Raw genomic sequence first — 16,858 nt, forward strand, 5'->3', positions numbered from 1 at the left:
TGTTATCTTAATATATCTAGTATCCCTGAATTTATTGCTGTCACAGGAGCCAGAGAAAACCACAGGAGTAGTTTTTCATATAGAATTTTGGCTCTTCTACAGCCATCTTTAGCCAGAAGCACAATGCATAAATATTCAAGAAAATTAAAAGGAACAGGGGAAAGAATTATCCCCATTGTTGTAGACCCCCCAAGTAGTTTGCTTCAGGTTACTATTTATTTTCCTCAAATATTTACATTCTTTCCTAACCCATTCTGGAATCTTCATGTTGAAATGTCTTAAGTATTCCTTCTATGTGAATAGCTGAAAAGAATTTGTAAACTTGTATTAGCAAGAAGGCAGACTTATGAATATTTAAAATATTCTTCATCTGATTAAGACAAAAATAAAGGCTGAATAAATACAAGAAATAGAAAAGGTAAAATAATGTCATAATCAGTAGTGAAGGATCAATCATCCATTCCTTAAGACAGCAGTGATAATTCTGTTATAATTTATTTACAATTTATATTTAGAAAGAAATTAGCTTATGCTGTTTTACATTGAACAGTTTGAAATCTGCCAGAATTGATTATTGTTTCCATTATTCAACTCATTGTTCTAACACTGTAAAGGAAAGATTTGTTAATTGTAGTACAGTTGAGATTGGGATGGATTATTTCGTTTTAGGACCAAGAGTCATGATTATGATCATGATGGAATTATCACATTGGTCTAATGTAATGTGCTTTCTGTTTAATAAGCACTAGAAAGATGTAGAATAGATTCACTGCTTTGAAATACTATAAAATCCAAAGCAGGTAATAATGAGCATGGAACATTGCTTCCAGATAACTTTTTAAGGTAATTGTGTGTGTGTGTGTGTGTGTGTGTGTGTGTGTGTGTGTGTGTATAAGAGAAAGAGAGAGAGAGAGAGAGAGAGAGAGAGAGAGAGAGAGAGAGAGAGAGAGAGAGAGAGAGAGAGAGACAGAGAATGAATGACAGAGAGACAGAGATAGATATATAGAGAGAGGAAATGGCAAACACATGGCATTGATTATGTGCCAAACATGTTAGAAATGCTTTATATATGTAAACTAATTTAATCCTCACAACAATGCTGTGTGTTAGATACTTTTATGAAACTCATTTCATAGACACAGAGGGGCATAAAGTATAAAGTATCTCCATAGAGGAAACTAAAAGTAGTGCAAAGACAGGCTAAGAAAAAATGCCACATCTTCTATTGCCAACAATAAAATTATAGACTCTAGAAGACCAGGAATCTCTAGCTCTGAGACAAGGACTCCAACCTCGTGCTCTGCACTACTTATAAGATTATCCAAGTGGGAGTAACTTAGACTCTCAGACATCAAGCATTCCTGCCTGCACATATCTGATCTTGGTTCATAAGATTAAATAAGAGCATAAAGTCAAGCACTTATCCACACAAGGCAATGTATTATAAAATTTAAGGATATCTTTAAAAAAATTGAAGTAGTGGGAAAATATTTACCACAAAGGTTAAGATAAAAAAATTAAAATTCCATTTGCTAAAATATATAATTGCCACATTTTATTGTTAAAATTATGCTGCATTTAAGAAGACTTACAAATTTATAATTTTATATTCAAAATTATACCTTTTGAAAGACAGCCTCTTCTCCTTCTACATCGTTTTCCTGTCCCCATGGATCATTCATGAAGTATCTACTGTCTTTATGAGCTTGATCCTGACATAGTGAATAAAACTTGGCAGAAGAATCACAAATTCTTAGTCAATGCTTTACAAAATACTCATTGACCTGTAAGAATGTTGAAATTTAAATAGGAAAAAAAAAATCTATATGTCTACCAAACCATAAGATACTCTATTTAGGATTGGTAAATGAAAATTAGTTTAAGTTTAAATGATTCTACTGACTGTATTTGTTAGCAAGTTGTTTTATTACCCATGTTACTATAAGTAAATGTACAGATACACATACACTTATGAATGTATATGCATTTAGATTTATTTAATTGTTCGTCCCATGGGAAGTAAGTTAATATAAAAGAGTTACCATCTTTAAATGTTGAATGTTTCATTGAATAATACATTAGTATGATTATATATTGAAATATAGCAGCCTAGTGTTGTGGTACCTGCCTGTAATCCCAGCAGCTTGGGAGGTTGAGGCAGGAAAATGGAGAGTTCAAAGCCAGCCTCAGCAACTTGGTGAAGCCCTAAACATATCAGTGAGACCCTGTCTCTAAATAAAACATGAAAAATGGGCTGGGGATGTAGCTCAGCAGTTAAGTGCCCCTGGGTTCAATCCCCAGTACCAAAAAAGAAAAAAATAAAGCAAGAAATATAACAATACTAAAGTGTTATGGCCATTAGGCAAAAGATATACTTCTATGGTTTCTCCTTTGATTAAAAAAAAAAAAAACAGTAATTTGATAAAGGTTGAATTAAACTTAGAGATGATCTTCAATATAAGTATTCAAGGTCTTCTCTGGTAATGTCAACCACATATAAAAATCCTTTTGCTCCAAAGGGTCCTGTAGACCTGTTAAAAGAGGATCTTATCTGAAAAAGAGAATAATAATATTCATTGTCATGAATGACTGTGAGAATTATAAATAAAATTAGTAGTGTACCCCATATAATGCTTAGTACAGAGTGTTTATTAAACATGTTGTGACATTATTATGGAGAGCATTTATTTTAATTATCTTTTTCTCCTAAGAGACTATGGATATTCTATTATTAAATGTTTCAGTCATTCTCATGTTTTATTCTTTGATTCATTCATTTACTTGTTCACTTAACAAGTACTTACTGCCTACATCTATATGCTATATCTTATTGCCTACCATTCTATTTGTTGCAGATGCAAAGAAGTGTAAGAGAATATCTTTGAAAGAATTAAGCACACAAGGAAACAGCTTTAGCAAGTCTTGGTGGTGCTGGCCCTCACAAGGAGCCCTGCTCTAGGTCACTGTTTCACTAGAGAACAGCTGCCCTCACGTTAGGACATATTGTACTTCCAAGTATGCTTCTTTCTTTTTCCACTGAACTAATTGCTCAGTTCATTTATAGCTTGTTTAATTTCTTCTCATATCTCATTGATGACATCTACATCTTCTCCTAGGCAACATTTAATCTTAGGAAGCAAAGATTCCTTTTCTTTACCAACACCATAAATATTTCTGTTTTATTTTCTAAAACAAGTACCTGGGATTTATTGTGAGAAAGTTAAATATTATTCATTTTCATGCTCTCTTTTGTTTTTTCCTCAATAGCATATTCAGATCACACTTCCCCAAACCTCTCCTTTCGTCCTCTGCAATCCACACAATCACACATGAATATGTACATCTTACATATGTTTCACCTGAGAAGTCAGTCTGGCATAGGGTTAGGGAACCCATTTACATTCTCAGAATGGATGGTAGAAGGTGTAGAGGAGAAACAAAATGTACTTGTCTCCTTGGTTCTAATTTACCCTGGTAATAGTGTAATATTCACATAAAGGACATATGAAATAAATCTCCTTTAAAGATTGTATAAGCTATATACAATAGAAATGTTTTTTTAAAATATAGCATCCCATATAACCTACCCTTTGAAGTATAACCAAAGTGAAGCACTGGCAATCATCATTGACTAATTAAAATTATAATATGAGTTTTTGAATGCTCAAATGTTTTATTTGAATCTTGGATAAAATTAATTCATATGAGAATATGTAAAATACGGGCATCTCAATATTTGAGGTTGTACAAACACATTGATTTCAATAATAAAAAATAGTTAAAAGATAACCCTATTTCTTTGCCAGAACTTTAGTTTCTTGGTCATAGAAACCAGTTTTGTGCAATAAGGGAAATTTAACAGATGGCAAAGCCACAGCTCAGAAAAGAAAAAAATAATCACCCCTTCTGGTTTAGATAATCCCTAGAGTTTTAGCTTTAGAATAAGACTAGTTTCCTACACCAATACCTTAGAAAGAAGAGTTCAGTTTTGTGGTTGAAATTTATGACTGGAAATGAGGAATCCTGGGTTATAATTTTGGTTGTGGCATTTACTCATTGTCTCTGGAGCAGTAAAGTAGCACTGATTAATAAATAAATATTGACAGACTGTTTTCAGGGCTCTGTGAAAGCACACAAAGCAAATATTCATTGTCACCAGACGCATTTAAATATTATTATTCAACTATCAGATGGCCAAAAGCTGAATCTTAAGAAAGATTATTTTTACTTGCCTGAAAATCTGTAAAATCTTGCAAAACCCAAAGTGATCATTCCAGTGTTTTTTTCTTCATGAGGTTCAGAGAGTAATATTTAAAAGTATAGAATTATCTTCTCAAAATACAGCATATAAATCTTTCTTTGGATTACCATGTCACATCTTCTCTTTCCCTTGAACTTTCACATGGTGGAAAAGAATTCCTCAAGAGTTCAATGGAAACATCACATTACCAAACATCCGTCTATGAATACCCATCCTGCACAGGAAGTGAGGTGAATTTAATAACAGTCATGTTAAGCAAGGGCAGCATCTGACCTCTGGAAACAGGAGCCTATAATGAGGAGACTGGTTTGAGAGCCAGGGTTCTCATCTACTCCCTGACTGCACAAAGGATCACCCCAAGTAAATGAGGTGCTGGATATGGATCTGTATGCTGAAGGGAGGGGAACGAGCCATGTGCTGACCCTGTGTAGGGAAGTGTTGTCAGAAGAAAGGTAGAGATCAAACCTTTGAACACAAGGACAGTGGCCTGCATCTCAAAGCTTGAGGTGATTGTCTTCTCTCACATCAGATAAATCACAGGAGTGTTTGCAATTGCATTTGTGTTATCACAGAAAGGTATGAAATGCAAGAAATGAAATGTCATTCTACTTAATTTGTCTAAAATAGGAAGATAAACTTTATCATATTTCTGCCCATGCTTTTTTCTTCAATTGGTTTATTAAATTGTTTGAGTCACACCATTCATTCCACTGAGACCATTTTCTTTATATTTTAGCAACTTTATACCAACTTTTGCCACAAATAAGCACACACAAAACCTGTGCTCTTTGTCTGCACTGCTTTTCAGTTTCATTTAGGGAGAGCCAATGCACACATAGTAGATGAGACGGGGCAGGGAAAACCACAGCAGGCACCATTTAATTTCTAGTGGGAGACCCTGGTGAGCCCCCAAGAGGAGCCATGTTTCAGAGCAGGTACACATTCTTGTCTTAAAACAAATGACTTGTGTGTTACAGTTTCTTCCTACTTTAAATGTAACTGTTTGCATTATGTAGAGTTCTAAATATATCCCAAAGAAAATTAACTGGAATAGAGGGCTGTATTTAACAATGCATTATGGCCCCAGTTTCCTAATTTCCTGGGGAAAGATGTAAGTTTTAAAACAAGTAGCATGGTAAACCAGCTTTACAGTAGATTTGAACTACAGATGGGTTACTTATTGTAAGTTCAAAGAACTCCAGTAGAGACGAAAATAAAATAAATAAATAAATAAAGTGCCCAGCCTGTTTTTGATGAGTGTTTGACATTTATTACTTCCTTTGGCTTCCCCCCCCCCCTTAATAAATATCTTGTGTGATTTAGGAGAACCAAGCTTCTAGCTGCTATAGAGTCAGAAATTAAGTTAGTCAGAAAATGATATTCCCTCGTTACCATTTGATTCATGGAAAATGTGGAGACACTTTCTATTTCCAAATGATTTTTGACAGTTCTCTAAATCCCCTTTTCAACTGTCTTAGCTGTCTAAGTCTGGAATACCTATGCTTGGTAAAACTCAGAAGGGGAAAAAAGAAGAGTAACAATGTACTATTTTATGCTTTTAGATTTTGGTTTCTCCAGTACACATTCCTGCTTCCTCAGAGAAAAGTGACCAGATAGGGAAACTTCAAGAGTTTACTGCCATCACCATCAAGTTTCCATTCATAGAAAAAAGTCATTATAGGGTTTGGAATACTTTTCATTTATGTCTTATAAACAAGTTTAAAAATAACACCAAAAAGGGATGTTAACCATATGCCGCCTGGCAGTTTGCAACTAAAGGGGATAAAGTTACCAAAGTTCCCTCAAGCCCTTTGAACTTGAGAGCCAGTGTGCATTTTCCATCTATTGTACACTGATAAACAGTAACCCCTTCGTTTCTGTGCTGGCTTGTGCTGTGGCTCCCTCTGTTCAGCAAACATAGTACATCGTATCATTTTTATTACTGTAGTTAATGAGAATACTTTCAAACAGATTTGAACTACATGCTTAAGTTGTAGGCTTAAGTTGCTTAAGTTCATTAGCTTTTGTTTTCCTTAATTGCCTTTTTAAAACAATATTTTTTACATCAAATAATGATGGGAAATCATGACTTAAAAACAAACAAAATACTTCTGAATCTTAGAGTAATAATCAGTTGTACTGAATTTTCACAAAGTTTGAAAGATGCATTTATTTCATCACTCGAAGATAAATGAATTAGAGAAAAATCATTACTTTTGGATAATGATGTATCTTTTACTGGTTATAAGACACAATGCATCTACCTTCTCTTCACAAATTCACATGCTACTTATTGAGTATTAAACAGTAATGTCATATTCTTCCACCTACTGTAACATGTCATTTCGTATAAAAGAATACCACGTTCATATTTTTCTCCACATTTTGTATTCATTTAAGCAAATATAGAAGCTTCAAGTGTGCATAAGCATACAGAAACTTGAGGGTTATTGCTATCATAACATCTTTGTCATCCCCACCAACCACATCATCTTCAAAAGATTTCAAATGCTAATTGCATATTACATTTTATTCTTGTACTATGGGAAAGGAATATAAATCTCTAGATACCCAATAAATCTGAATTAAGAAGTGATACAAGCAAGATTGTTTCATCTGCCATCACCATAAAGGGGACATTAAAATTTTAAAAGTCTTGCCTATTTTACCAGCTGGCAATTGTTTAAAGGATAGAAAACATCAATGCAATGTTACAGGGTTTCTGTTTTTATTTTTGGAAGTGGTTTTGGTATGGCTACTAATCTATACACCATCTTTCCTTCACTCATTAGCAGCATCAACTCTTGTAATAAAACTGGTGATGAATGTAAGTTTAGGATAAAAATCGTATCAGTTGTGCAGTCACTGGAAATAAGACAAGGACATAGTGAAGATGAACCTCTGAAATTTTCTAGATTAACCAAGGAGAAGGGAAAATGTGGACCTCAGAGATACTCACCAAAGACTATAAATTTGAATAGTTCAGGTTTCAAATTTCTTCTGCATTGCTTTAGAGTGGCAGATGTGTTCCTGTGCATTTGTAGTTGGAATCCTACAATCTTTGCAAGGAGGTTAAGGTTTGGTGTGGAAGGAGTCTATCAGAAACTTTGCCATTGGGGCAGAGATTCTGGCTCGAATCCTAGGTGGAGATAGGAGTCTGTTTTCCACAATGGTACTTCTTTATGACTCAGTTTGGGCACCTATAAAATGGTGGTAGAATAATAGCAAACTTACAGAATGAGTGCAAAGATAATGGAGATAATATTTATGCAGTCATTAAAAGAATGCCTTTATTGTGATGGGTGCCTAAAATTAACTTTATTTCTATTTGTTGTGTTATTGTTGATTAATTCATCTTTGAGTCAAGGCCCACCCATGGACAAGGACTCAGAGATATAACCAGATACTAAATGTTCCCAAGTATTTTGCTCCATGTTGATGATCTGTGTTTAGGGTTAAAGCTTCAGAGCCTCATCTTAATTCTTTCTACCTTTCATTGGGACTTCATTCAAACATTGAACTTGACAGAACACACATGATTTCTAGATGAAATGCCTGCCAAGCTTGACTTGGTTAAAATTTGAAAGTGGCTATTAAAAATAATGCTGTCATGAACCTTTCCTAAGTGTCTTTTGGTACGTACGCATAGGCCGACAATGGGGTCAAACTATTTATGGAAGCATGCAAAAATAGACAGAACTAATCCCTGATTAAGAAGTCAGATTAGTAATTACCTGTTTACATGGGCAGGTAATGACTGGGAGAAGGAGGAAGCAAGCTTCTGGGGTCCTGGTGATCTTTGCCATCTTGACTGGGTGGCAGTTACATGGTATGTATATTTTGTAAGGATTTGTCAACTGGCACTTACAGTGTTTGTACTTTATAATTACCATATGATAATTAAGTAGTTACCTAGAATTAAGGATTTCATGAAGTGTATATTTTTTAGAATTCACATTGGAATATTATGGGTCATTTGCCCTTTGATTTCAAATTTCAGGGAAGCCTCTAAACCTCTGTACCTCTTCTTAATTACATATTTATATACTTTTAGGCTGTGACACTCAGCTCTATCACCCTTTATTATTCTTCCTGCTTAATTTTGCTCATATTCAAATAATTTTCCATATTTTACTGAAGACTTTAGCACCCAACTCAAGTCTTATGTTTCTTTCTTTCTTTTTTTTTCCTCATCAAAGTCCTATGGGGGGCGGAATTCCTATTGCTCTTTTGGGAAAATGTAGCATCTTTGTTCTTGCACAAATGACATCTTGCCCTTTCAGTTCTTGGTCTGGTCTCCCTACGCCTCAACCTCATATCCCATAGTTACACCTGGGCCTTGTCATTGCTGTGAAGGGTTTTGCATCCAAGATTGAGATGTTCAAATCTATGGCAGTCTCCTTCCTTCCAGCTCTTTAATTCCATTATGAATAGAGTAGTTCAGTTCTTTGTCTCATTCACATACTTTAGGAACTTGATGTATTTTCTCAACTGTTAGCTTTTTTCTCATTTCTTTATCATGTTCCTTATTTAGCTTACAAATTACTATCCTGTTACTTTCTCATTTCTCCACCTCAGCTGGACTTCCTTTGCATATGTTTGCCAAACCCCAATCTTGGATCATTTAAACTAACCAATCATCTCCATTCTCCCACTAGAGCTGCTAGAGAGAATTACAAAACAATGAAAGTTGGTAACACGCCCATTTATGATGACCAGCATTGACCAGTCTTGATCCTGCCTGGTGGTTCTTAGTGTTTTCCAATTCTCTCTGTAGTTATCCACAGCACTCATTTGAAATGTCTTTATCATTTGCACATACAGCTACCTCCATCCCTCCCTCTCAAAGATTTTTTAGCTTCCTATGGCAATGAAGAAAATAATAACACTTAAATGAAAACTGTCCCAATATTCTGCCAGCAGATGGATAAATATAACAGTTTCATTACTTGTTGTTAAAATTCCTTCTCTGTACAACAGAGGATGTTTTAGTCCTCCTGTTCAATTTGTGTTCTGAACTTCCTTCTCTCATCCTTTCTTGGAGATTTTATACAATCTTATGTTTCTTCCCTCCTGTTTCTTTAACTCTTTTTTCTATAGTAGGTAATCCTTATTGTCATCTTATGACAATTTTTATCTAAAGCTTCTAACCTACCTCTCCCTTTAACCACTACTCACCTTTTGCTTTCTTTCATAAACAGTGAAATATTTATATATTATGTACAGATATATACATACATGTATCTTCTATAATGCATATATAATATAAACATACATATATTGTACATCTATATCTAATTAAATGTGTCCTGTATAAACATATATAGGTGATGTTTTATTTATTGTATATGTATTTATATATACATTACATAAGTCTTATATATCTACATATATACATGTATATCTCACACACACATTATCTCTACAAAACCGACCACTAAAGTTGCATGTAACCAATAACTAGGTCACTTAATCTAATAGGCATATTGTGACCCTTGTCATACTTTTTGTTCATTTCAACTCTCTTTCTGCCACAATAGAGACTCTGTAAGGGCTAGAACTAGATCTGTCTCATTACTCTTGTATTTCTAATGCCATTTTAGTAGGTACTCAGTCAATATTTTCTGTGACTTAATGTTCTAAAAATTCATATAACATTTTATTAGAATTTAAATTTATAAGAGCATTTGCTTTTGTATAAAGTATAACTCTGAGTTACTGAAGCACAAAGAAAAAACTCTAAAACTTTTCGAGTCCAATTCTCTCAATTTAATTTAAAGTCACACTTCTAACTATTTAACTTGTGATATTATGTAATGCAATTTTGTAAATGGATGGGAGAGTAAGTTATGTATTTTATGTTATATCATACAATATATTTTGATTCTTTACTGTTTATTAGATGCTCTTCATATTTGTGTGTCATTCTAAATTACTCTTTAGGTGAGAACTTGTTTTCATAATTTATATAAATGGGAAGCTTTGGTTCTCAATGAACAAAAAATGTCCTTCAAACACTAGAAAAATATCTTGAGTAAGCAGTAATTTTTCTGGCAGATTTGTAACTAAACTTCACTTTCAATAATGTATCTTATCTGTATAGCCCATTGCAGTATATGTGTTATTGCAGAACCAATATCACATCTGGAAATAAGTCTCATTCCTCCTTGTTATGTTGTGGTTTACCTTTATATGGAGATTAGTACTCCCCTAGATAGAAGATATGAATTCTAGATATGAATTATTTTTCTTTGATAAATGATAAGTGATGACTTTGATAAGTGATTATCAATCTTTTCTCCCATGGCTGGACAAAGTATATGAAGCTACTCTTCAGCAACACCAGAAAATGACTGCCCATCAAGGATCAGTCAAGTGGTCTAATGTGGATCTTACTCCTCCTACTCAATACTTACCAATATCTCCCCAGGGAACAGTAACATTGAGTGCAGAGGATTACTTGGAGCGTTTCCTTTTCATTCATGCTAGCAGATCCTCACAAGTCTCTTGCTGTATTCAGCTGAATATTCAGAGTTGCATATCATTTTGACTTTTAATAGAAGTACTTTTTGAATTATAGAAAATTAGTTTAAAAGTTACCTTATTATGTTATGCATTTATCATGGTTACCTGGCATCAAAGTTCTCAGGACCCTAATTAAAAACTTATCCAGTCTGAATAAAAATACATTCTTTGCAATTGATTTATTTTTATTTTATGGACTCTGAATCCCATTCTTGATTGTATTAATTCTCCTTGTCTAATCAGCAGCTCACAAGACTGGGAAAAGAAGGTCTGGATTTGCCTGTTGTTCTTGGCTTAATAGGAAGGAGCTCCTAATTCTTGAGAGAATCCTATAGGTTCAATGACCTAGGAAATCCTATAAGTTACTCTGAAGACAAAACAAACCACTTTTGCTGCTCAGGGGAAGACCAGTATGTGGTGAAGTTGGATGAGTCACATAATAATAAGTTTTGCGTAAAGAGTGCTGGGCGGTCACAGAATGTCAGCATGGTTTCTGTGGGACATCCTCTCCATGGGTAGACTTTCAAGTAATAAAGAAATACAGTTTTCTTGAGTCAGCTTTCTGGCTCAATGACAGTATCCCTGTCTTCACTTAGCATAGATGTCTTTACTTAAGGATAAATGAGAGCACACTGCTCATGCTGGAGTCGGTTCTTCTGACCATGTGTACTAGCTTTAAGTCCTCCTGTCCACTTGGAAGCAGGCTCTTGGCTCCAGTCATGTAAACCAGCCTCTCCTGGCTTCTAACCTGCTGTTTCTCAGTCAGAAAGTCCAGCCCAGCTGCTCTTCTAATCATTTCCAAAGCACAGCACCTTGGATCAGCAAATGACATTTCTCCCGAGAACCCACACAATATTGGTAGAATTAAAGATAACCAGTAGCACAGAATGAAGAAGTCAATAATGTTATTAAAGCCTAGACAAGTTGAAATCTAACACACATTTCTTTTGCTACATAAGCGACTAGGATACAGGTTATATTTGAACTTATTCACACTGTGAACTTACTTACACTTTTAGAAAAAAGAGTAAACTCCATGAATTTTATCACTACTATGTGTTCTACATTTATTAAGAATTATTTCATTCCTCAGGAAATTATTAGCATCTTGGAAATGGGCCTTGTTTTTTCAAACTAAATTGACAACAAATGTAGGGATCTGATATTCTATAATGAAAAAGTAAGAGTTGATTCCTACTAGATTTTGTAGGAAATGACGAAATCAAAATAAAATTTTTTAACTCTGAAATTTTTCCAGCATTATGTATTTTTTAAAAATTTCTTATTGATAGAAGTAACCATTTGGAGACACTTTCTATTACCTTAGACATACTGAACTGTCAACTTACATTGAATTTTGAAAACAGATTAAAATGAAAATGTAAAGTGCCAAGCTTGTTTTAGCATTAAAAAAAAAAAAAAAAAAAAAAGAAAAAAAAAAAAAGTTGGCCTATGGCCAAAATATTTTCCTCCCAAATGTCATCTTTAGAACAATTTTTTAAACCCACTGTGATTGCCTCTCCCTCCTCTCAACTCCCAGCAGGCTAAAGCAGACCTCACATAGTCCCACACAGATGCAGACAGAGAAACTGCTCATTATCAATCAACGAACACAAACAAGTTGAAGACTGCTCAGTTCCCCCTGTTAAAGGTAAAGAGCCTTAAAGCCCCCAAAGAGTTTATTATTCTGAGACTGAGATCGTCAAAGTCATTTGATTTTGACTTACACAGTAGCCACAGAGGTTAAATTGAGGTTAAGTTTCCCAAACAAAATGGAAGCAATTAAACAGTTAAATGATGTTGCTTTTCTTGTTTTAATCCAGAGACCAAAAAAGAATAAAGTATTAACATAACCAAAATTTAAATTTTTTATACCTCTAAGTAACAAAGTGATTCATAGGAAATTAACTTTTATGCTTAATTATATGTTACAGTATCCTATTTTTTCAATAACAATCACACAAGAATAGTGTGTATGTCTCCAACCAGTAACTAACTATAAAATTTATCTCTTTGTAATAGGATGTCTGAGGACTTCTGAAGTCTATATATTTTTTATTAAGTAGAAAAGGAATTAGGCTTGTTGAAATGGTATAACAACATTACTTCTGTTTGATTAAAGTCAATTACAAAGAAAACCAATCACAGAATCAGAAGACCTAGAGATCACTATTCTTCCTTCCTTATAGCAATGTGCAAGCATAATATATTTTATACAAATAAATATCACATATTATCTCACTTATTTCCTAAAATAATTACATAAAGGAGAGGGAAACAAGTTTGGGGATAAGGAGAAATCAAGAGATTATTTTACTTGCCCAAGAGGACATACTTAATAAGAGCTGGAGCCAGACTTGATTTCTGTGCCAATTCTACCACATTATATGAATAAAGATCTGGAATTATCTTTTTTCCAATGTCATCGGATTTTTAGTTTATCTCTAATCAATATATTAAGTGGTAGTCTTTAAAGAATAACTTTTTAGCACATATATAAGCAAAAGTACTGTTAACTGAATCTTGTGCATCTAAAAATAAAATAACTCATCACCATGGACAATAGGATACCTGGAAGTGTATTGCACCTACATGTACTGGTGAAAAGAAGTTACATATATTGGACTATGACCAACTCAAGATCCTTCTTTTCTATTTTGGTCTTAGTAACTATTCAAAGAATAAACAATCCCAGCCTGAAGTTAATCTAAGATTTTTGTACAAGCAGGTCAATAAAAGAGGAAGGGCGGAGTTGAAGACTGGCCCCTTCAGAGACGCTTTATATTCTATGCCATGTTCAGATACGGTAGCTGTGGTAGGAACATGGTCCCCATGAGGGGTCAGAGGACTGGCATTCACAAGGTGCAGAGAATCACTGCATTTCAAACTGAACCCCATAAAATATTGCACGTGGTTTGTCAAGGACACAAGCACGTCTCCTATTCCATATGAGGTTAGAGCTTGTATCACAGATGTCCAGCCAAATATGGCCTTTCACTGACCCAGATCATGCCACAAGGGAAGAACCAGTCACTCTGAGAAACAGGTTTTCTTTTTTTTTCCCCCTTAAAGTCTTACATTCTCTTCTAGTGGGAACACTGGGCTATTAAAGGTCTTAAGGAACTTTTTGTAGTCTATTCTAGGTGGAGACCTTCCCAAAACACAGTGTGTAATTAAAAGAGAGACATCAAAGAGTGGAGATTTTTTCCTAGGTGGAATGCTTAGAGAAAACCTTTTAGCACTATAAACAATCATTGGCATGCTGTTTATTGAAACACATGTCTGAAAAAATATTTTAACACTTACAGATAACTGGGCTAAAGAATGCAGCTATTTATTGTTGCGCAGAATAAGTAGAGAAATATTCTAGTGGAAGCTAAACGTACATCTGCTGACTCTCACAAAAGACAAGTGGGTAGTTCATGTGAACTTATTTGCTTGACCACATGCCACAACCTCCAAGGAAAAAGCTACTCTTCCCATGGTTGCCTTTTGCTCTGAAGTATTTGCTTGCTGGGGCATTTGACATGACATACAAGGGGCGCAGACAGTACTTGTGGTTTTTTGTTTGTCAGAATGGTGTGGTCAAGCATTTGAAGTACTTTTAAATTCCATTTTAATAATTTTTTCCTCAGAGGAAATAATAACAGTTATTTTAAAGGAAAGACTAGAAGTTATTTGAAGAGAAAACAGAGAATTGAAGGGAAAACATGAACATGGAAAAATTAGATTATCTGTATTTATTAAGTATTCACTATGTAAGTCATGTACCAGAAAATAGATCACAAATGCCATGTTTTCTTCTTGAAGTAATAAAGTGAAATAGGTAGATAATACGAATAGTTGGTATTTACTTATTTATTTACTTATTTGATGGTAACAAGAAAATTATTACTTCATACTGTCCAACACAAAGCAGAAAATAGTTTGGTGCCTAAGTACCCTCTCCCTGACACTATAAAAGAGCTTAGGCAGTCAGTTCATTCCATGCAATGCCCAAAGTAAATCATGTCTAAAGGATCTTCAAGATGGAATTTAAAAGTAACACATGTTACCTTGTGAACACTGAGCCATCACATCTGCAGTTCCTAAGTTCTTCTAAAACTGTTCCTGCACAGCAGTACTCTCTCTGGACAGTCTACCTGTGGGAATGGGGTAATGGGGAGGTAATCCTGAGTTGTGTGATTCACAGATTCTTGGTGGCTCATTGAGTTTATTCAAAGAGTTTCAGAAGCAGAAACAGCTATTTGTTATCCATCTTGCAGATAATGTTCTTTCCTTCTTCCTCTGTTGATTGGTCAGTCGAAATATTTTGTTGTAAATATCAGAAATATTGACCACTATTTATTGACTTACCTCATTATTTAACCAAAGGTTTTATTTTATTGTGCTTCGAATATATAATGTCTTGTTTTCTAATTACAAATGTTATCCATGCCAATTTTTTGATCTGTTAACTACAGAAATAGGAAAATGAAGTGGGGCTACTTTTTTATATTTTTACTTTTTCCATTGTATAAAATCTAGAAAATCTGATAGATCAGAAGCAAATATGACAATATGTTAATCTTGATGCTGAATAATATATGGGGAAAGCTACAGTATTATTTGTAAGGTTTAGATACTTATATTTTAATTTGTCAGCTAATAAGACCTAATAAATCTCTAACAGAACCTTAGATATTAAAAATGAAAACTCACCTATATAGTTACCACTGAGAATTAACTACTATCAAAATTTGAGAGTAAGTCTTCATATGCTTAATTTTTAATGTTCAGTCTCATAAATTTTAAATGGATGGTTTTACTTTTCACTAATTTTTCACAAGCCAAAAATTTGATGTTTTACTTTTTTGTAACCTTTATATTTCACTAAATTTTACCATCAAAAGTACTTCTGATGTTATAACTTAAAATTAAAAACATGATTTATAGTCATATCTTTTTTATTACATCTTTTACAATAATTATAAATTCTATTATCATTTATTTTAATCTTTTGTTGTTTTTAAGTACTTAGTACAATAAATGGCACTTGGAAAAATAACCTTGTAGAAAGCATACTGATAACTTTGTTAAGACTAATTTTTAGAAGTTCAATCTTAGAGTTAAATACATACCAAGTTGTCATCCTTTTTGCATATATTGGTATCAAATTCTTCTCTAAGAGGTTTCGATTTGTCCTCCTGTGAGAAGAAGATGCTAGAGCTTAATTCATCATATCCTAAACCAAACAGAAGAATTAGAGTTTGATGTTATACCAATTTAGGAGTCAAAAAAAAATTAGTTTATTTTATTTGCATTTATTTGACTGCTTTTCAGTTTTTATGTAAAAGAGATAATGTATATATTATTGCTTCTTGATTTTCTTATTCCAGACGTTGTCTTTCAATGAGTTGTGTCTTAGTATTAGTAATTTGTTTATGCATGAAAAGTATTAGTGCTTTTTTATACTTGTAGCTAAATGATTTAGTAGTTTATATTTTCTTGAATTTTATTTTTAGCATATATGAGTTTAAGATTTTATGTTATTAAATTCTTTTTTTGTTTTTTCAATCATTTATCCACTGCCTTTGTGCTTGGAAATTCTTGTTATTAATTTCCTAAGTCTGTGGTAACACATTACCACAAGCATGGTGATTTAAAACAACGAAACATTATTTTCTCACTGTTTTGGAAGCCAGAAGTCTAACATTAGTATCACCGGTTCAAAATAAATGGCAGGAATACATTCCTTTCTGAGGTTCTTCTCGTTATATTCTCTAGCTCATGGCACACTTTTCCATCTTCGGTCAGTAGTGTAATATCTTTACCACTTTTCCGATTCTTGTGGGAATGTGTCTCATCCCCCCTCTACCTCCCTCTTCTAAAGATACTTTTAATGTCATTTAGGGTTCCCCTGGGATAACTCAAGGAGTCTCCTTAGGAGCCTTAACTTAATCACACCTGCAAAAACTAGAGCTCTTGAAGTTACGTTCACATACTTCGGGCATTGGGAACTATTATTCAATTTATGAAATTTTCTTTTAAAACCCATTTATAATTTAAATATTCATTTCTATATTTTAACAC

General features: G+C 33.8%; 1 protein-coding gene and 1 long non-coding RNA gene across 7 annotated transcripts in view; one reads left to right on the forward strand and one right to left on the reverse strand.

The window, feature by feature from the left end:
- The window catches only part of SEMA3A (semaphorin 3A), a 465,420-nt gene that overhangs the window by 207,120 nt on the left and 241,442 nt on the right, over positions 1-16,858 (forward strand). For 2 of the 6 annotated variants that reach the window (XM_079151726.1, XM_079151725.1), the window contains one exon: positions 8,012-8,090. The exons of 3 other annotated variants lie outside the window; for them this stretch is intronic. The gene's annotated coding sequence lies outside the window, so the exon portion shown is untranslated. Of the gene's footprint in view, positions 1-8,011; positions 8,091-12,192; positions 12,438-16,858 lie in introns of those variants that run through there. One more of the 6 variants, XM_079151730.1, reaches the window with a different exon arrangement.
- Positions 4,331-10,782, reverse strand: LOC306668408. The gene is made up of 3 exons (XR_013765863.1): positions 10,678-10,782; positions 7,221-7,461; positions 4,331-4,475 (listed from the first exon to the last, which is right to left on the reverse strand). It is a non-coding gene; the product is annotated as an uncharacterized lncRNA (long non-coding RNA).

The sequence above is a fragment of the Sciurus vulgaris genome, assembly GCF_902686455.1.
Source record: "Sciurus vulgaris genome assembly, chromosome: 8".
In the NCBI taxonomy this organism is placed as follows: domain Eukaryota; kingdom Metazoa; phylum Chordata; class Mammalia; order Rodentia; family Sciuridae; genus Sciurus; species Sciurus vulgaris.